Source organism: Enhydra lutris, unplaced genomic scaffold (genome assembly GCF_002288905.1).
Source record: "Enhydra lutris kenyoni isolate GAN:26980312 unplaced genomic scaffold, ASM228890v2 scaffoldscaffold2, whole genome shotgun sequence".
Classification (NCBI taxonomy): Eukaryota; Metazoa; Chordata; class Mammalia; order Carnivora; family Mustelidae; genus Enhydra; species Enhydra lutris.
The window spans coordinates 60,995,872-61,017,698 of NW_019154086.1; positions in this window are offsets into that span (position 1 = coordinate 60,995,872).

Below are 21,827 nucleotides of genomic sequence, written 5' to 3' on the forward strand. Positions count from 1 at the left end.
AATACTAAGGAACTGATATAACTTGCCTTTCGAAAATGAAAGAGAAAGATCATCATTCATATTTTAGTGATAGGAAAACTCCGATGGAATGTATATGAAAGTGGCTGTGAAAGCAAAGCAGGTATCAAAAAGGAAGCCTATGAAGGGAGTAAGCTGCAAACAATCACTTTCTAGTCTATGGATACTCAAAGGATATCATCCATTTTCTTTCCGAGAGGTAACAGATGCTGAAATTTGCCAGCTTTGCAGCTATCCCCGCCATTAGATGTCTTACTCATCATTTTACATTTGGGGCCTAAGATCTCAGCAAATAATTGAACTCTTAAAAGTGTGTGTTGTACGAGTGAATGACAAACGGTGGTTAAATGTAAGAGATACTTGCACGTGCATATTCATAACAGCATACTTCACAATAGCCGGATGGTGAAAACAGACCAAATATCTATTAACAGAAGAATGTGTTAACAAAGTTAGGTATAGACATACAGTGGAATAGTATCCAACCATAGTAAGTCATGAAATATTGACACATGCTGCAAAATAGATGGGCCTTGAAAACATTATGCTAAGTGTTAGAAGTCAGACACAAAAGGTCACGTATTATATAATGCCATATAGAGGAAATTTCTAGAATAGGAAAATCCGTAGAAATGAACCACAGATTCGTGGATGTCATGCATTGGAGGAAGGGAGAAATGGGGTAACTGCCTAATGGTATGGGATTTCCTCGAATGGTGATGAAAATGTTTTGGAAATAGGTAAAAGTCATGGAACATTGTGAATATACTAAATGCTACAGCACTGTTTACTTTAAAATGGTTAGTTTTGGGGCGCCTGGGTGGCTCAGTGGGTTAAGCCTCTGCCTTCAGCTCAGGTCATGATCCCAGGGTCCTGGGATCAAGCCCCACATGGGACTCTCTGCTCCGCAGGGAGCCTGCCTCCACCTCTCTCTCTGCCTGCCTCTCTGCCTACTTGTGATCTCTGTCTGTCAAATAAATAAATAAAATCTTTGAAAAAAAAATGGTTAGTTTTATGTTGTGTGAATTTTTATCTTAATTAAGAAAAAAAACACGGATGCAGAGACCATACTCCTATGATCATTTAATGCTAACACTGCTGTTAACTGATTTGTCTTCAGCTGCCTCTTATTTACTAAGGAGTTCTACTTTTGACTTGTACATTCTGAAACACCTCTACTTACATTTCTTTTCTGATACATCTTGGTTCTAACTGTTTATATTCAATGAATATTCTGGCGTAAAATCAATGTGCTCATTTTTCTCTTTGAAAATCCATTGTAACCTAATCCTTCCTGAGTAGTTATTACTAGATTGCTAAGAGTAAATCCACAACTACTTCTGGGAAATTTATTACGCAAGTTTGCTTGCCAAAGCTAGACCTCTCAACAAAAGCATGCATGTTTAAAAACAAGCCACATCCTTTAAGTTTCTTATTATTTAAGAATAAGCAAGAATGCTTTGAAGTTATGAAAAATGAGGTTGAAAACCTACGGGCATTATTCCCCAGGGGAGTTGTATAGTTTGATCCAAACATTAGCAAAATGTTAATGTCTATAATGTCTTTTTTTCTTCCGGAACTATTTATCCTCTTTGTTAGCTTTTTTCTTTTCTTTTCTTTTAATTAAGACTCATCAGTAAGCATTGTGTTCTTTTTCTCATGTTGGGCACTCAGCTTTCTTAAGTGAAAACCATTGTCCTCTTTGGCATAATCATGCAAAGTAGAGGTAGTTTATTTAACACCCGTTTTAAGCATCATCTAAGTGCCAGGCACAGTCCTTGACATTTTTGGTGCGAAAATGAATATCTTGATCTGGACTTCATGGAACCATAGCCTAGTAAAAGAGCCAGACAAGTAAGTACCTGTACATAATAAAGGGCTCTATATTGAGGCTTTAATAGAGCAAGGAGAAGGTATGATAGAAATGCCTAACAATGAAGTGAGCAAAGAGGGTGGCGGTTGTTGCAAGGTTTGTAGATAGATAAGAGAGTGAGTACAAAAACACTTCAAAAAGGTGATAATGAATTCCGAATAGTTTTCCAGGAAGATAAAAGGAAGAAAGGCATCCTAAATTTAAGGAACTCCATACATGAAAAGGTGGTGGCATGACAGAGCATGCCACCATCCAGGAACTGGATAGAGTTCAGTTAGATGGAAGAGGGGTGAATAATGAAGCAGGAAAAGTACTTAATGGTTTACGTTTAAGAGCTTAGATGCCATAATGAAGAGTTTGGGCAGTATCATTAGGTAAAGAAAGGCCATCAAAAGATTTTAAACCCAGGAGTAAACAGTTTAGATTGGTATGTTTGAAAAAAAAAATTAGTCTTGCAGAAACGTGAATAGTTGGAGGGAAACAAACGGGAATAGATAGAGGGCTTTTGACAAACAAGGAGGCTCTCACAGTGGTGAAGACGCTAGTTGTAGGGACATGAAAAAGAAAACCAAATTATGAATGTAAAGGTAGCAACAAGAATGGTGACTGGAAAGAGAAACAACCCTGTAGAAATCATAGAAACTCGCAAGTTTCTGACTTAGTTAATGTTATCACTGTCCTTGAGGTTCCTCAAGACAGTGACTTTAAAAGTTAAGCATATTTATAGCAAAGGCAATGACAAGTTCATTTTTAAAGCTGGAGAGTATGGTCCAATAGAATATTTAGATAGAACAATCTAGTACGGTTATTGAAGATACAGGTCTTTAGTTCAGGAGCAGAGTTTAGAGTTTGTTTTGCCCTTCCCCTCCTCCCCTGTTCCAAACATGAGTACATCTGAGTCTGTCATCTGGGCTGAGGTCTCAGGGATTCAGAGTGTGTCAGCAGGGGGTGGTGTGTGAGAGAAACTCTGACTCTGGAGTATGGAGCTCATGGATTATGCCTAGGAATGAACAAATGAAATAAAAAATCAAACTTGGGGTGCCTGTGTGGCTCAGGGGGTTAAAGCCTCTACCTTCGGCTCAGGTCATGATCCCAGGGTCCTGGGATTGAGCCCCACATTGGGCTGTCTGCTCAGAGAGGAGCCTGCTTCCCTTCCTCTCTCTCTGCCTGCCTCTCTGCCTACTTGTGATCTCTGTTTGTCAAATAAATAAATAAATAAATAAAATCTTAAAAAAAAAATCAGGGGCACCTGGGTGGCTCAGTGGTTAAGCATCTGCCTTCGGCTCAGATCATGATCTCAGGGTCCTGGAATCGAGCCCCGCATCGGGCTCTCTGCTCAGCAGGGAGCCTGCTTCCCTCTCACTCTCTGCCTGCCTCTCCGCCTACTTGTGATCTATCTGTCTGGCAAATAAATAAATAAAATCTTTAAAAAAAAAAATCAAACTTGAAGCATATAGTCCAACCAAGACATCGACCAAAAGTAATCCAATAAAGATGTTGAATCTAGGTATAAGCACACTGTGCCAAAGCAACAGGATTCAAAATGGAGCCACAAGTTAAAGAGCTTCTCTGAGCCACTGAAGTAATGCCAATAGTTCTTATTAAACATAGTTAACAAGTGGAAACAGAGACTGAAACAGAATTAGCTCCCTTAACAGTAGATTTGGGATTTAATGGTATAAAGGATCTTAAACAGTAGATTTGGGATTTAATGGTATAAAATAATGTAAAATGAAAGAATATAGTGAGAAATGTAGTGAACCAATGACAAAATGTTAAAGATTATGAACACGTAAGTGACTATTATTTTGAAGTCTCTGAAAAGCAGACACCCATATGGGATTAGACATGCAAGAATTATATTGGAGGAAATGCCTCTGTAGGGTAAATAAAGGTGGGAAGCAGTATTGCGTAGAAATAGTTTCAGATTAGAGGCTAGGCTTTGGGGGATTCTCTGAGACAAAGCATACTGCTTGAAGAATGGGTCAAGTTCAGGGCGCATAAAAGGGATACAGGGGAGTGAGGGCAGAGTGGAAGGGAGTGTGCAGAGGGACTCACCTGGGGCTGTCAGCCAACCATTTACCCCACAACCAGGAGACCTGAGCAGTGCCTTTTTGGTGCCTGCAACAATGACAGACCAGGGAATCAGAGTCTATAAAGAATCAGAGACAAGAGGAAAACCAAGAGATGCACTTGAAAATGTGGGGAGAAGAATTTTAAGGAGAAAGATGTAGCCATTTAATCAGGAATTGAATTTCTGAAATGTATTTGATAAGCCTTTTTACCCTTTCACCACATGTTATATCAGACGGCATTCCTAATCCATAATATGAATTGTTACTTTGGCGACATAATATAATTTTAATATAATTTTGTTCTGTCGCCAGTAAAAATCTAACTAGGAAAATTTTTAATATGTTATTCTAAATAGAAATAACACAATTTTCTCTTCTCTATGCCAGATGCCCAAGTCACAGAACACTGGTTTTATAAGGGTTATGTTGCCAAAGAAATTTTTGCAAAGAGCTTTCTCTATCCCTCTCTTTTAAATTCATAACATATTAACATATTAACATATGTGATGGTCACTGGAGTGTGGCCATCTAGATCTCCTTTCGAGAGAACCTATGGTAGCAAAGACAATGGACTGACAGCCTCTAGCTATTGCGGCTTCAGATCCATACAGCATTCACAGCAAAGTCATAATTCCCCCAGGGCTATGCCCAGCCAATGGCAGGCAGGGCAAAAACATTAAGGCTGGGCCACTGGGATGCAGTGTAAGACTCCTCTGATGCTCCTTCTGGAGCATCTTTGCTCCAAAACCTCCCCATGAGCTGATCAGAACGTTCTCTGCACTGTGCTGTTGTCTGAAGCTCTTCCTACCCAGCATCCCTCCACCTCTCTCTCTTTTCATAGGTGACAGGTCTCTATTGTTATATGAAGGCTCTTCTCACCTTTATTCCTGCTCTCTCCCATTTTAGTCTTAATGGTTTTATTTTGTTTTACTGAAATTATCTCCTTTGTGCGTTTAATCCCATCTTGGGGTCTGATTCTCAAAAGCCTCAAACTAACACAGTACATTAAAATCTTTGAATCTGGGAAGTCTTTACAGTTAAGAAAATCATGTTAGGGGCGCCTGGGTGGCTCAGTGAGTTATGCCTCTGCCTTCAGCTCAGGTCATGATCTCAGGGTCCTGGGATTGAGCCCTGCATTTGGCTCTCTGTTCAGCAGGGAGCCTGCTTCTCCCTCTCTCTCTGCCTGCCTCTGTGCCTAGTTGTGATCTCTCTTTCTGTGTCAAATAAATAAATAAAAATCTTGAAAAAAAAATCACGTTAGGGCACCTGGGTCACTTAGCTGGGTAAGCTTAGGTTAAGCTCAGGTCATGATCCCTGGATCCTGGGATCAAACTCCACGTCAGGCTCCCTACTCAGTGGGGAGCCTGCTTCTCTCTTTGCCTGCTGTTCCCCCCTGCTTGTACTCTATCTGTCAAATAAATAAATAAATAATCTTAAAAAAAAAAAAGAAAAAGAAAATAACTTTAATTTTCTTTTTTAAGTCAGTGAAATTTAGATGCTCCTGGCTACCAAACTCTTTTCTCAAAGAATAAAGATTGTCGTATCATGGAACTAGTAAAACATGTTAAGTTTATCATTCTAATTGAATTACGTCTGGTTCAGGATTAATTTTATGGGCTGTAATCAACTTGCTTTTCTTGGATTGTATCTTTATCTCTTGATAGAGCTTTTCAATTATATTATGAAGTCTATACCCCACACCCTGCTATTTGTTGAACTTGGTGCTAATAAAATTATTACAATGTTTCTAGGTATCATTAAAAACTCAAATTCATTTTTTTAAAAGATTTTATTTATTTATTTGACAGACAGAGATCACAAGTAGGCAGAGAGGCAGGCAGAGAGAGAGGAAGGGAAGCAGGCTCCCCGCTGAGCAGATAGCTGGATGCAGGGCTTGATCCCAGGACCCTGGGATCATGACCTGAGCCAAAGGCAGAGGCTTTAACCCACTGAGCCACCCATGCACCCCTCAAATTCATTTTTAACTGATTTTTGTTTGTTTGTTTGTTAAGAATTCCACACCTTATGGACGTAAAATAGATAATAATTCTGCAGTTCAAGCTTTCAGCTACTGTATAACCTCTCCCAAGTCTTGGGAATTTGCTTCAGATTTTGCTTTAGTCAAATTGAACACCAGACATGTTTTTATACTTAGATAGTGTTCTCAAGCTATGCACTAGTTGCAACTCATCATCTATACAAATGATGTACTGTTCTCTCCAGGACCAGAGTCCTGACTGGGGTTAGCCAAATATTTTATATACATATAAAATATTACTATATATATTGTTAAATATATTATTATGTATTATTAAAATAGTAACATTATTAAATATTTTATATATATATATATATATATATATATATATATATATCTCAGTTATTTGTATATTCGACAGCAAGTCATTGTTGTATAAACCAGACACACTACACAGTATTGTTTGGAGAATTTCTATTAATCCTTACAGCAATGGAAATAGAAGGTATTTGTAGTGGACACAAAGACGAACCACACAGATCCCTCTTTAAGACCAGAGGATCCATTCCTCTGGTTGCTCAAAATGCAGTGAGCAAACAGCTCTCAGGCAGCAGTTCTCTCAAGTGCCTTGGCTATAGTCATGGTCAAGGTGATGTCACCTTCCTGGGGCTGTCCATATCCAATGGTGGGCTGACACAGAGGCATAATATCCTGGCTTCTTCATAACAGCCTTGATATTCGCAAGTGTTATTTCAGATTTAAAAACCCATGTGGGGTTAACTGAGACCTGCTTTGACACTGCATACAACCTAACATCCCCCTCAATCCAAGCCTGCTGCCTTCCCTTCCCTTACATAGACCATGATTCCAAAAGCACACCTTTTTCTTGCATACTCATTTTTATCTTAACCCACTTCCAAGGGACTCCTCTCAACAACTACCTCATGACAACTGACACTGGATATGCAAGAATGCAGAGATGATGGTGAAGTTTTGGAGCCAAATTATCTACTACCCTTCTGGCAATGAGGATCCTATCACTCTCACTGTAGTAGGTAGAGCTCAGATAGCCTGTGGCATGGGTAGCCAAGTTAGCAATATGATTATTAAATTTTTTATTAGAGGTTCACTTGGATAGACCAGTGAACACAAATTCACTGGCTAGTGTGATAGTTCAGGTATTTGAAAATATGAAAAAATAGTAACACTAAGAGCTGTTGCTAACCTCAGTTAACCTTTGGAAAAGGTAACAAAAGCTGAGAGTGTAAGTGTGAAAGCTGTAATACCTCCTCTGAGGCAGCTAAGCAGACTCTCACTTGCTGTAACTAGTGGGGAGAGAAAGCTTGGAGGAGACCAAGAACGTAAACATAAAAATACAAGAACCCCAGGGCAAGTCAAATGTTTTTCTCAGGCAGGTCTGCTGCAATGGTTGCAATAGATGGGAATTTGACCCCTGGGATGGATACATCTGGGTTGGTGCACCTGAAAATCTGGAGACCTTAGATTTCCTCCCAAGATATCAAATATCCCCCCCCCTTTAGAATCTGCCCTCAAACTCCTGCCATCTAGGCCAACATAACTTGACTGGAGAAGTTATTGGTCTGAGGGTTACTTTTATGTGTCAACTTGCTTGGATCACAGGGTCCCAGATATTTGGCTAAATATTATTTCTGGGTATGTCTGTGAGGGTGTTTCTGCATGAGATTAGCATATAAATCAGTAGAGTGAGTAAAAGCAAATTTCCCTTCCCAGGGTGGGTGGGCATTATCCAATCTGTTGAGGTTCCGAAAGAATTAAAAAAAACAGAGGAAAGGAGAATTCTCTCTCTCTCTCTCTCCGTCTCTCCCTCTCCTTCAGTCCTCCCCCCACCCACCCACTGATTGAGGTGGAACATCAATCTTCTGCCCTTATTTTTTTTTTTTAAGATTTTATTTATTTATTTGACAGAGAGAGATCACAAGCAGGCAGAGAGGCAGGCAGAGAGAGAGGAGGAAGCAGGTTCCCTGCTGAGCAGAAAGCCCGATACGGGGCTCGATCCGGGGCTCCATCCCAGGACTCTGAGATCATGACCTGAGCTGAAGGCAGCGGCTTAACCCACTGAGCCACCCAGGCGCCCCAATCTTCTGCCCTTAAACTAGAAATTACACTACCAAGTCTCCGGGTTCTTGGACTGCAACTCTACCACCAGCTTTACTGGGTCTCCTGTATGCCGCTGGCAGCTCTTGGAATTTTTCAGGCTCCACAGTCAAAAGAGTCAATTCCTTATCATAAATCTCATTTATGGGACACCTGGGTAGCTCAGTCAGTTGTTTCTGCCTTCAGCTCTCGGCACTGGGATCAAGCCCCACACTGGGCTCCTTGCTCAGCCGGAGGTCTGCTTCTCCCTCTCCCTCTCCCCCATCCCCTGCTTGTGCTCTCTCTCTCTCTGTTTCTCAAATAAATACAATCTTAAAAAAATAGAAAATTAAAAAAAAGTAAATCTCATTTACATGAATACTTGGTTCTATTTGTCTGGAGAACCCCAACTAATGCAGCCTGATAAGGAAAGAAAGGAACTATAACACTAAATGAGCTGCAGGAGCTAGCCTACATGTACCAGCAGGAACCGGAAAAGTATGCAAGACACTGGACTCTGCCCTTGTAGAATTGATGTCTAAATATGGGAGGCAGATACGAAAAAGTAAATATAATGAATAGATAAATGATATAGTAAGTTAGATAGTAACAAGCATTATGGAACAGAAAATGAGCAAGGTAAGTGGGTTGAGAATGCAGCAGAAAGAATCACAATTTTAAGTAGGGTGGTTGGGAAAAAAAAAAAAAAAGAGGGTGGTCAGTTTAGGCTCTGCCAAGGTTAGATTTAGACTAAGAGTCCAAGGAATTGAAGGTTTTAGTACCGTGTGAATATCTGGGTCAAGAACACTAAAATCAGATAGAAAAGATGCTGAAAAAGTCCTAAGGTGAGAGAATCCCTAATATGTTAAAGAAAAGCAGAGAGGACTGAGAAAGAATGGCCAGTGAGCTAGGAAGAGAGAGAAGATGGTGTTGTGAAGCCAAGAGAGAAAAGCACCTGAAAGAGGTTGGGAATGATTTGCTGTGTCAAATCCCACTGACTGGCCACATGAAATGAAGACCAAGAATCGAACAGCAGATTTAGCAACACAAGTTCTTTTTTTCTTTTTTTCTTATTTTTAAGATTTTATTTTTTTATTTGACACACAGAGAGAGAGATTGAGCATGAGCAGGGGGAGTGAGAGGGAGAAGCAGGCTTCCTGACAAGTAGGGAGCCCAGTGCAGGGCTTGATCTCAGGACCTGAGATCATGACCTGAGCCAAAAGCAGCCACTTAACCGACTGAGCCACCCAGGCACCCTGCAATACTTATATTCTTGATGATCTTGCAAGAGCAGAGACTGAAGGCAAATGTTTAACTACGGTGTGTTTAAGAGTGGGAAAAGGTAAATTAAAACAGCAGAGACAACAAATTCAAAGAATTTTGCTGCAACTGGGAACTGAGAATTAATACAGTGCTGGGGGCAAGGGAATAGACCCAAGAGAATTTAAAAATTTTGTTTGTTTGTTTGTTTAAGATTTATTTATTTGAGAGAGAGAAAGGAGAGAGTTGGGGGCAGGAGAGGACGCACGGCTGGATCTCAAGGACTCCGAGATCACAACCTTGGCTGAAACCAAGAGTTGGGTGCCTCAATGACTGCACCATCCAGCTGCCCAGGTTGGTTGTTGTTTTGCGTTTTTTTGTTTTGTTTTGCTTTGTTTTGTTTTAAGATGAGAGAAACACCAGCCAGTTTCTTACCTTACGGAATAATCTGATAGAGAAGGGAGAAAATTAATGATGTAAGTGAGAAAGGGAGAATTGCTGGAGCAATCGTTTTGAGTAAGAGATTGAGAGAGGAGGTCTAACCCCCAAATAAAGAGATTGGCTTTAGAAAAGAACATGGAAAATCTGGTAGCCCAGTTGAAATAACCTCGTTTATGACAGAACTTTGTAAAACTAGTTGTTTAATAATTATAATAGTAATTAGAATCACCAACTCCATACCACAAGGTGGTAACTTAACCGTATTTATATTAATTTCTATATAAGAAAGTGTGAAATTTATTTCTGAGTTGACCTCATTAAGAAAGCACTGAGAAACTGTTCGAGGAACTGTGGTAAGAGAAATTCTTTTCAATGTATGGTATATTCTATAACACTCTTATTCTTGAAATGTCAGGTTCAACTAATTTTCTGTGTTTCATGTTATTATTCATCTTATACATTTAGTACAGTGATGGACATATTTTTCCAAGTCCTTATATGGTCACAGAAACTTCTCTCTCTGTGCTTATTAATCTTCATTGGATTAATGAATTTTACTTTAAGCACAGGATCTATAAGAATGATATTCTAAAAGTTCATTTTTACCCAGTGGTTTCTAGAATCTCTCTTTTCATGCATGGCTGTACTCTATCTCACTTTCTTCTGCAGTATGTGATCTACCCCACTGTAGCTAGTTCAATAAATTAATATTAAAATTAATGTTGGTCTCAGTTCTCATACTCAGCCATGCAAGAAATGTAAAAAATATTACTTTATTTGCATTAAATCTACTTGAATTCAACTCTAAACTTCCATTCCATTGAACGAGGAAGAAATTCCAATTTCAGTCCTACAAAAGATCTTTTCCTCCCTGGAGGCTTAAGTGATATTTTTTTTTTCTCCTCCTACCCTACTTCTTCCCCTCAAAAAACAAAAAACAAACAAACAAACAAAAAAAAAAACCCCATCCAGAGTATGAACTCCAATTGTCATCTAGTAATACCAACATTATTATGCTCATCGTCCAATTACACAGAGATTTCTTCCAGTCCAATCTCCCTTTGCACAAGGATCTTTGTGAATATGGGAATGTAAAGTACACCTATGCATACCACAGAGCAATTCTCCCTGAGATCTTGTTATCTCCCTGAGGCATCGCCACAAACTACTATCAACAAAAGGTTGAAGAAATCACCTGTTTTCCAGTGTCCAGGATTCTTCCTGTCCTCCAGTGCCCACTTCTCCAGACCTCCAACTTACTTGTCCTACTTTCCTCCTCAGACTTTTATTTTACAACATGTGGCAACAGGCCCATCTTTGTGCTTGTGTAATTTCTCCTTACAGCCTATGCACAATCCCTGAGTTAAGAAGCAAATGAGGTTCCAGTCGGCTTCTTCAAATGAAATATGGGAGGAAAATACAGAATAACTTAAATTTGTATTTCAAAAAGGAATCCTGCCACAAATTATGATTTTCTCCATGGAAATATTAGCTGTTATATTGACTTTAAACTGAAAATAAATTCATTGCATTTAGACAAAAATATGGGCAGTATTGTAATTCCAAACAAACAGTATTGAATTTCCCTTCTTCTTAGAATATTAGCACAAAAACATTTTCATACCTGCTTCCTTCCCTGAAAAAGGAGACAGCTTATGCTAGAATTATCCTTTATTCAACCATTTCACTACTTATTTTTAATAAACCTCTATGCTCTCCTTAAGAGTTTTTCTTAAACATATTTTCCCTAAATTAATAAACTATAGGCCCTATTAGTCATTTATTTTTATCTGTATCTACTTTACTTTGTCTAAGAAATAGTCTATGCCTATGAACCCACAGATAAAGACTTTAAGGATCTGAACATCGGGCTCAACATGGATCTTCTCATTAAATCAGTAAGACTATTCTTTTAATCCCCCCATCCATGTTGACAATTCTATTGCAAAAAAAATTTTTACCGCAAAAAATATAACTTACATTGAGCCACTCATTTATTATTTGAGCATAGTCATTCAATAAAGAAATCATGAATTTAACCCCAATCATATCTGTGTGGCAAAAATTTAAATGTATACACATAAAATTGCACCTTTTGCTTCTTATTTTCCTAACTGGTCCTAACTTCAGTCTGGAAAAGAAATATACTTGACTACATAGATGTGGCTCAATAAAACTATGCTTATTGTCAGAATAATTTGGAGTTTAAGGAATACAAATTTTATTTAAAAAAATGCAAATAATAAAATGTTGTGATTAAATAAACACTAAAATAGGTTACTTCATTATTGGGAAATATTTTGGTATAGGGTAATTAGTCTTATTTATAAATTAAATTAACCAACAATGTCATACCTAAAAATACAGCATTTTATTTCCGTTCCCTTAGCTCGATAGAGTTTTGAATATGTTACTTAAATAATTTAAGAACTTAAAAATATACTTATATTTTCTTTTTTATATTTTTATATTTTCTTTACAACTTAATACTCATATAATGATCTTTTATAATTAAAAAATAAATTCTATTATTGGTTTTCTACACTGAAAAGTGAATGAACAAATAAAATCATTATTTGGATAATTAGGAAAATATGTGTCTTAAATATATTTTACTTAAGCATTTAAAATCAAGAAATTTAAAGATTTTTTAAGTAAAAGATCCCATGTAGAATATAAACTAAAAGGAATAAAAAGAAGTATTAAGTTTTTGAGTCACTGTTATTTTTCCAAGTATATTTTTTTCAGTAACACTTCATCTCTTAAGCATGTCTTTACTCTTTTAACATACTCTTCAGTGTTTAGACAAATGGTGGGTCATTCATGTAATATTATCATGCTTTTATATGACCTCTATTATCAAAGATCCACTATGGCTTTGGAGTTCTACCTGGAATTAAGCAAACTCTGAACAAAAGAATGATGAAAAGTTGATTATTTTAAAGCTGACTTGTTTTAACAAGGAGAAACACCCAGCACTTCTCAGAAGTCACTGTATTTTATCACATTTGTATACAGGTAAATTGATGTCTTTCAATTAAATTAGGAGTATTGTCCTGCATGTAAAACCCAGTGCATCAGAGCTTCCAACATGGCAGTCAGCCATTGCCTCCCTTTATTTTGTCTTGGTTTAAGTCACTTTGTGTGATATCTGTCTTTCTTCTCCATCCCAGCAATTTCCACTAGGCAGGGATAAGGATTTAAACTTCTTTATATTTTGTAAGTATCTAGCACAGGGACTTTCACCTTGCAGGCCTTCAGTAAATATGTATTTAGTGAGTGAGTAAAGTAGCCTAAGGGGCAAAGTTGACTAAAGCTCATTTTGTCCAGCTTCACTGTAATAGTGGTAGTCCTAGTGGGAATAATTTTAGTAGCAGCACAGCAGTCTATGTAAGGTCTGGGAGATGAGGCAGGGAGGGAGAAAAGACAGACCTCCCACTTCACTCAGACTTCTATAGGATAAGAATACAGAATGCTGGACTTGTAATAGAACTTTTGTTTAGGATGAAGAACATTGGTAAGAGATATATGGAATGTAAGTAATGACTGTGCATGTATGTATGGGCATGTAATCCCTTGCAAATTTGAGGGCTTCCAAAGTCTACAAAGTCTAGTCTGGTGTTTATTATTAATAAACGATGTTGTGCAGTAAAATAGAAGTCCCCATCTATACACTTGCATGGCTTTTGAATAGTTTTGATTGTGCTTATTTTGGCACAGATTATAATAAAGAAAACAGTGGGAGAAAGTGGGAGCATGGTGGGAGAGAGCACATGTGTCTGTAGATAAAGAGATATATGCAATAGGACAGATTAGAGCAAAGGAAATACTTTCCAAAGCAAGGGAGAAAAAAATCATGGTGGATTATAAGTATATAAACATATAGAAGTCAAATCTCATGCAAATATTTTAAAGTATATTGGATTGTTAATCATAGTATGCCAATAAAATATAACACAACAGATGTGCTTCTGGCAGATGTTAAAAAAATCTGTTACTCTGTAGAACCACATCCTCCCTAGTTATTGGTTAATTATATCTGTGCCTATTGATGGAAATCACAGACTCCAGCTTCCCCAGAGCTTCAATTATGGAGATTAGTTCAATCCATAGAAAAGCTGAGCTCACTGCACGTGTGTGTGTACCCTCAGCACACACATGGGTGTAATACACATGTTATTTTACAATTTAAGAGTTTCCCTATATGTGTGGAATGACAAATTTATCAAATTTGTAGCAAATTATGAAAATAGACCATTTCTTTCCCATTAATTTTCAAAGGATTTTCTTCTATTATCTGACTTTCTTTTTCTTCATGTCCTTCCAAATATACTTCCATATTATTCTAACTCTGTTATAAAGTTTAGGGAGAGGGATAAGAATGAGGCACAGAGGTCCGAATAACATCACCATTCAGATTTGTAAGGATATCCACCCAATTCTCATAATGCCTTTGTATATTTTTAAAAATCAAAAGAAACTATTGTCTTGTCTTGATTCTTCCTTTTTTGATGTGCCAATACATATCCATATACTTTGAAAATTTTCCGTGTCATTTTATGCTTCAGTTTTACATATTGCCTTTTTTAGGCTGTGAAGTTTAAAATGACATTAGTACATTTTATAGCATGGGCGCACAAAATCTCCTTGATCTGGAGCTGAAATAAGTTGAGATGGAAATGATGGGACAGGAAGCTATATTTGGGAAATATGCTTACTGCTTGAAGTGTTTCATAACTATCTCCAGCCTCTACACCAAAGACGATGTCATTTAAGACAGCTTTATGGAAATGCCACTTTCCTCCAAAAACTTTTACTATTTCACTTCATGTCATCATATATTCATAACAGACTTGTTATTAAAAATAGTCTGGCTCCATATGAGTACCAATCATGGTTGGAATGTTTTACTAAGTCATTTATTTTTTAATTCCAAATTTAGCTAAAGTCTAGTTTTAAACTTAGGATGACAGTATCTCTATCTGCAGTAGAAGGCATGTTTGTCCCCTATAAGAAGTAACTTTTGTATTCATCACATTTGGTACGATTAACTTATGTCAAGTCGGTGAATGACTTTGTAATCTCTCTGTCTATCTATTATACGTATAGATACATGAGAAGCACCTGGGAAAATATCAGGTTAAAAGTGTTATGCCAGCGTATTGACACCCTTTGTGCTGTCCCACAGTCAAAATTTTCAATACAAAGAATTTCATATATACATTACATGTTTGCTGAGACTGGTTAAGTGTTTGACTCTTGGTTTTGGCTCAGGTCATGATTCCAGGGCTGTGAAATCGAGCCCCACATGGGGCTCCACACTCAGTGCAGACTCTACTTGAGATTTTCTCCCTCTTCATCTGTGTTCCTCCTTCCACTCATACATGTGCCCTCTCCCCCTTTCTCTCAAAAATAAATAAGTAAAATCTTTTAAAAAATAAGTGTATGCTGGCAAGTATTCAAATACTAAAAGATCTCACAGAACATATAAAAATGAGAAACCTGGAAGAAAAATGTGGTCTCAATGAATTAGAATAACTATTTTAAGCACTGATGACTACAGAAAATGATCCTAATGGTGGGCAGAGCATATAATAACCAAAGAATTTTTTTTAAAGATTTTATTTATTTGAAATAGATCACATCCTCAGTCCTAAATCAGGTCTCAACCGTATCAAAAGATTGGGATCATTCCCTGCATATTTTCAGACCACAATGCTCTGAAGCTAGAACTCAATCACAAGAGGAAACTTGGAAAGAACCCAAATACATGGAGACTAAGCAGCATCCTTCTAAAGAATGAATGGGTCAACCAGAAAATTAAAGAAGAATTGAAAAAATTCATGGAAACAAATGATAATGAAAACACAACTGTTCAAATCTGTGGGGCACAACAAAGGCAGTCCTGAGAGGAAAATATATAGCGGTACAAGCCTTTCTCAAGCAACAAGAAAGGTCTCAGGTACACAACCTAACCCTACACCTAAAGGAGCTGGAGAAAGAACAAGAAAGAAACCCTAAACCCAGCAGGAGAAGAGAAATCATAAAGATCAGAGCAGAAATCAATGAAATAGAAACCAAAAAAACAATAGAACAAATCAACGAAACTAGGAGCTGGTTCTTTGAAAGAATTAATAAGATTGATAAACCCCTGGCCAGACTTATCAAAAAGAAAAGAGAAAGGACCCAAATCAATAAAATCATGAATGAAAGAGGAGAGATCACAACTAACACCAAAGAAATACAGACAATTATAAGAACATACTATGAGCAACTCTACGCCAACAAATTTGACAATCTGGAAGAAATGGATGCATTCCTAGAGACATATAAACTACCACAACTGAACCAGGAAGAAATAGAAAGCCTGAACAGACCCATAACCAGTAAGGAGATTGAAACAGTCATCAAAAATCTCCAAACAAACAAAGGCCCAGGGCCAGACGGCTTCCCGGGGGAATTCTACCAAACACTTAAAGAAGAACTAATTCCTATTCTCCTGAAACTGTTCCAAAAAATAGAAATGGAAGGAAAACTTCCAAACTCATTTGATGAGGCCAGCATCACCTTGATCCCAAAACCAGACGAGGATCCCATCAAAAAAGAGAACTACAGACCAATATCCTTGATGAACACAGATGCAAAAATTCTCACCAAAATACTAGCCAATAGGATTCAACAGTACATTAAAAGGATTATTCACCACGACCAAGTGGGATTTATTCCAGGGCTGCAAGGTTGGTTCAACATCCGCAAATCAATCAATGTGATACAACACATTAATAAAAGAAAGAACAAGAACCATATGATACTCTCCATAGATGCTGAAAAAGCATTTGACAAAGTACAGCATCCCTTCCTGATCAAAACTCTGCAAAGTGTAGGGATAGAGGGCACATACCTCAATATTATCAAAGCCATCTGTGAAAAAACCCACCACAAATATCATTCTCAATGGAGAAAAACTGAAAGCTTTTCCGCCAAGGTCAGGAACACGGCAGGGATGTCCATCATCACCACTGCTATTCAACATAGTACTAGAAGTCCTAGCCTCAGCAATCAGACAACAAAAGGAAATTAAAGGCATCCAAATCGGCAAAGAAGAAGTCAAACTATCACTCTTTGCAGATGATATGATACTATATGTGGAAAACCCAAAAGACTCCACTCCAAAACTGCTAGAACTTGTACAGGAATTCAGTAAAGTGTCAGGATATAAAATCAATGCACAGAAATCGGTTGCATTTCTCTACACCAACAACAAGACAGAAGAAAGAGAAATTAAGGAGTCAATCCCATTTACAATTGCACCCAAAACTATAAGATACCTAGGAATAAACCTAACCAAAGAGACTAAGAATCTATACACAGAAAACTATAAAGTACTCATGAAAGAAATTGAGGAAGACACAAAGAAATGGAAAAATGTTCCATGCTCCTGGATTGGAAGAATAAATATTGTGAAAATGTCTATGCTACCTAAAGCAAACTACACATTTAATGCAATTCCTATCAAAGTACCATCCATTTTTTTTCAAAGAAATGGAACAAATAATCCTAAAATTTATATGGAACCAGAAAAGACCTCGAATAGCCAAAGGAATATTGAAAAAGAAAGCCAAGGTTGGTGGCATCATAATTCCGGACTTCAAGCTCTATTACAAAGCTGTCACCATCAAGACAGCATGGTACTGGCACAAAAACAGACACATAGGTCAATGGAACAGAATAGAGAGCCCAGAAATAGACCTTCAACTCTATGGTCAACTAATCTTCGACAAAGCAGGAAAGAATGTCCAATGGAAAAAAGACAGCCTCTTCAATAAATGGTGTAGGGGAAAATTGGACAGCCACATGCAGAAAAATGAAATTGGATCATTTCCTTACACCACACACGAAAATAGACTCAAAATGGATGAAGGACCTCAATGTGAGAAAGGAATCCATCAAAATCCTTGAGGAGAACACAGGCAGCAACCTCTTCGACCTCAGCCGCAGCAACATCTTCCTAGGAACATCGCCAAAGGCAAGGGAAGCAAGGGCAAAAATGAACTATTGGGATTTTATCAAGATCAAAAGCTTATGCACAGCAAAGGAAACAGTTAACAAAACCAAAAGACAACTGACAGAATGGGAGAAGATATTTGCAAACGACATATCAGATAAAGGGCTAGGGTCCAAAATCTATAAAGAACTTAGCAAACTCAACTCCCAGAGAACAAATAATCCAATCAAGAAATGGGCAGAAGACATGAACAGACATTTCTGCAAAGAAGACATCCAGATGGCCAACAGACACATGAAAAAGTGCTCCATATCACTCGGCATCAGGGAAATACAAATCAAAACCACAATGAGATACCCCCTCACACCAGTCAGAATGGCTAAAATTAACAAGTCAGGAAATGACAGATGCTGGCGAGGATGCGGAGAAAGGGGAACCCTCCTACACTGTTGGTGGGAATGCAAGCTGGTGCAACCACTCTGGAAAACAGCATGGAGGTTCCTCAAAATGTTGAAAATAGAACTATCCTATGACCCAGCGATTGCACTACTGGGTATTTACCCTAAAGATACAAACGTAGTGATCCGAAAGGGCACGTGCACCTGAATGTTTATAATAGCAATGTCTACAATAGCCAAACTATGGAAAGAACCTAGATGTCCATCAACAGATGAATGGATAAAGAAGATGTGGTATATATACACAATGGAATACTATGCAGCTATCAAAGGAAATGAAATCTTACCATTTGTGATGACGTGGATGGAACTAGAGGGTATCATGCTTAGTGAAATAAGTCAGTTGGAGAAAGACAACTATCATATGATCTCCCTGATATGAGGGAGAGGAGATGCAACATGGGGCGTTAAGGGGGTAGGAGAAGAGTAAATGAAACAAGATGGGATTGGGAGGGAGACAAACCATAAGTGACTCTTAATCTCACAAAACAAACTGAGGGTTGATGGGAGGAGGGGCGTTGGGAGAAGGGGGGTTGGGTTATGGACATTGGGGAGGGTATGTGCTATGGTGAGTGCTGTGAAGTGTGTAAACCTGGCGATTCACAGACCTGTACCCCTGGGGATTAAAATATATTAAATGTTTATAAAAAATAAAATTAAAAAAAAAAACTAAAAAAAAAAAAAAGGTTTCACTTATTTGAAAGAGAGAGAGATCACAAGCAGAGGGAGGAGCAGAGGGAGAGGCAGACTCCCCGCTGAGCAGAGAGCCAGACATGAGGCTCGATTCCAGGACCCTAGGATCATGACCCGAGCCAAAGGCAGAGGCTCTGACACACTGAGCCACCCAGGTGCCCCCCAAAGAATTTTTTTTAAGAGACCTCCAGAAAAGTGGGTATCTATTCATTTTAAACTCCAAAATTCAATTTTTTTGGTCATAGGATAGGGATAGGATATGATCTCTAATATAGAAAATAAATTAAACTGAGAGGACTAGGCCCAGAGCCCATTCTCTCTCACAATTGTTTGCAGATGTTCACACTAACTGCCTGATGGGCATCTCTGCTAAACCAAAGGATCCTAAAGAACTACATTAGGGCATTCTTTCCAAAAGATCACACCATTATATCTTTGTATTTGATGGCAAGAATCATGGTCTAAACCAAACCTACCCTTTATTACACTGCTATAGCTGTGAGAGCTATACTGAACGACCTCTTAGAAATGGAACACTAGAAAAACGGAAACTTTGATGAATACTCAGAGAGATATGAAGAGTATTAAAAAAAAAAAGTAGAAAACTTGAAAATCTATAGACATCTGCCTAACCTGAGGCTTTGGCTGAGGACTGGAATGTCTAAAGAGTAGCTTATTATCGATGTTTACTGGGTGAGACACAAATATCACCATTTTCCCTGGGGTCTGTTCTTTTATCTGTAAAATCCTCATTAAGTTCATTTTTATAAGAAAAAAAGATAAACAACAATTAACATTTATCAAGATCTTACTCTGTGCCTGAAATTTTACCAAGTGTTTTTACTTGAATTATCTCATCTAGAGTTTGTCTCTGTGGCAAGGGCACTGCTATTGTCTCCTCTTTGGAGAAGATGAAATTGAGGAAAAAATAATAAAGGATTCTATTTAGACTGCCTAAAAATTTTAGACCCATTCTTCATGACTTGGAGCTCTAAGACAATTATTTTGCTTCTCATATTTCTTCTATTAAATGCTTTCAGCTAAAACAAGGACATCTTCGCTGAAATGTTTCTGATTCATTTATTTTTTTTAATTAATTAATTTATTTGACAGAGAGAGAGAGACAGAGACCACAAGCAGATGGAGTGGGAGAGGGAGAAGCAGGATCCCCACTGAGCAGGGAAACCAACGTGGGGCTGGATTGCAGGACCCTGGGATCATGACCTGAACCAAAGTCAGATGACTAATCTGATGGAGCCAACGAGGTGCCCCTCATTTCTGCTTAATCTATGGGAATTTTTTAAAAAGTACTCATACTCTCTTAGAAATGTTAACTCTCGTCCTCATTTTTAAGGAAGGAGATTTTTTTGTTGGTTGTTTATTTCTGTTTCTCTTATTCTTCACATCTTAAGAGAAAACTAGATTTAAACAGCAATAGATTGATTTTAGGTTTAAATCTGCTATGTACTCTGGGTTTGAATTATATTCAGTTAGCAAAATCTCTCATTTATTCTTTCCAAGTTTTCTTCAAAATCTAGATTGAGGTGTTAACAAAAGATAGCTTAAAAGCTACCTAGATATAAGAATATATTTTAACAGTTTGGTCAAAAGATACAACATTCTTTATATTGTTGTGTATTTTGAAATAAAATACCTGAGATTCCAGTCTCCATTTAATTACTTACTAGTGGCTGGATCATTTAAATTTTTTGAGATTTGTTTTTTTTAAATATGGGTAAATGATGATAGTAGTCCTTACTTTCCTGAATAGATGAGGCTTAGCTTAAAAAATGTCTTCAATCAACCTCCATCATTAAAGTCTATAATTTCATAATGTCATAAAGTCAGTTTTTAAAAATGGACACAAAATAACCCAGTTCTAGTGAAAGACAATCTAGCTTTAAAGCATTATTCCCACCTTATCCACTCCCATCTCTAAATGCACCATCTCTTGCATTACACCTTGGGTACTCTTAATGATCTGTGACATCAGGAAAAGGGTAAGAAGATGGGAGCTCAGATTTGAGCTCTTATACTTGTTTAAAACGAAACATGGGGCATCTGGTGGCTCAGTGGGTTAAAGCCTCTGCCTTCGGCTCAGGTCATGATCCCAGGGACCTGGGATTGAACTCCACACTGCTCAGCAGAGAGCCTGCTTTCTCCTCTCTTGCTCTGCCTGCCTCTCTGCCTACTTGTGATCTCTGTCAAATAAATAAATATTTAAAATGAAACGTGAAGGCATAACAACTATAAATACAGAGTTCTATATGTGTAACACATGAATAATCATGCCTTCTCAGGTGATTGTGAAAACGAAGTATGAGAAAAGGTAACTGCAACATAAAAATGTAAGGTATTATGACCCCAGTTGAAATGATAAGTTGACCCACCAAGTTATTGAAATTAAGTCAAAATTTAATTTCCATTTCCCTGGTATGGTTAATACTAAAATGCAGATTCTCTCCCATCATCGGCAGCTTGGAGCAGAGGGCTGTTTTAGGCTTAAGTCACTTAGCTTGTAATTAATTACAGAGGCACTGGCTGTGCCATGGCTAGAGAAGACTCCAGAAGCCATAGATATATTGTGTTGTTCATATTTCTTTAAAACTGATGAAGTTTAAATGTAGGTGATGGAGAAACTGATACTGTAAAACCTGTCTGCTCCTTGTACTGAATAAGGTCTTAGAAAATCCAATGTATCAATAGATACCCTGCCTTAGGAGGGACTTAGCTATATAAAGTTCAAATGCATGATCATCCAATATTTATCAGATGTTCTTTCCACTATTTACCAATAACGATCCAGGATAGGCTGGCTCTCAAGAGAAAGTATCATAATTTTGCTGTAATTACAGTCTTCATTCTTCACTCAATATCCTACAAATAGGTGGTAGAGAAAAAACGACTTTAG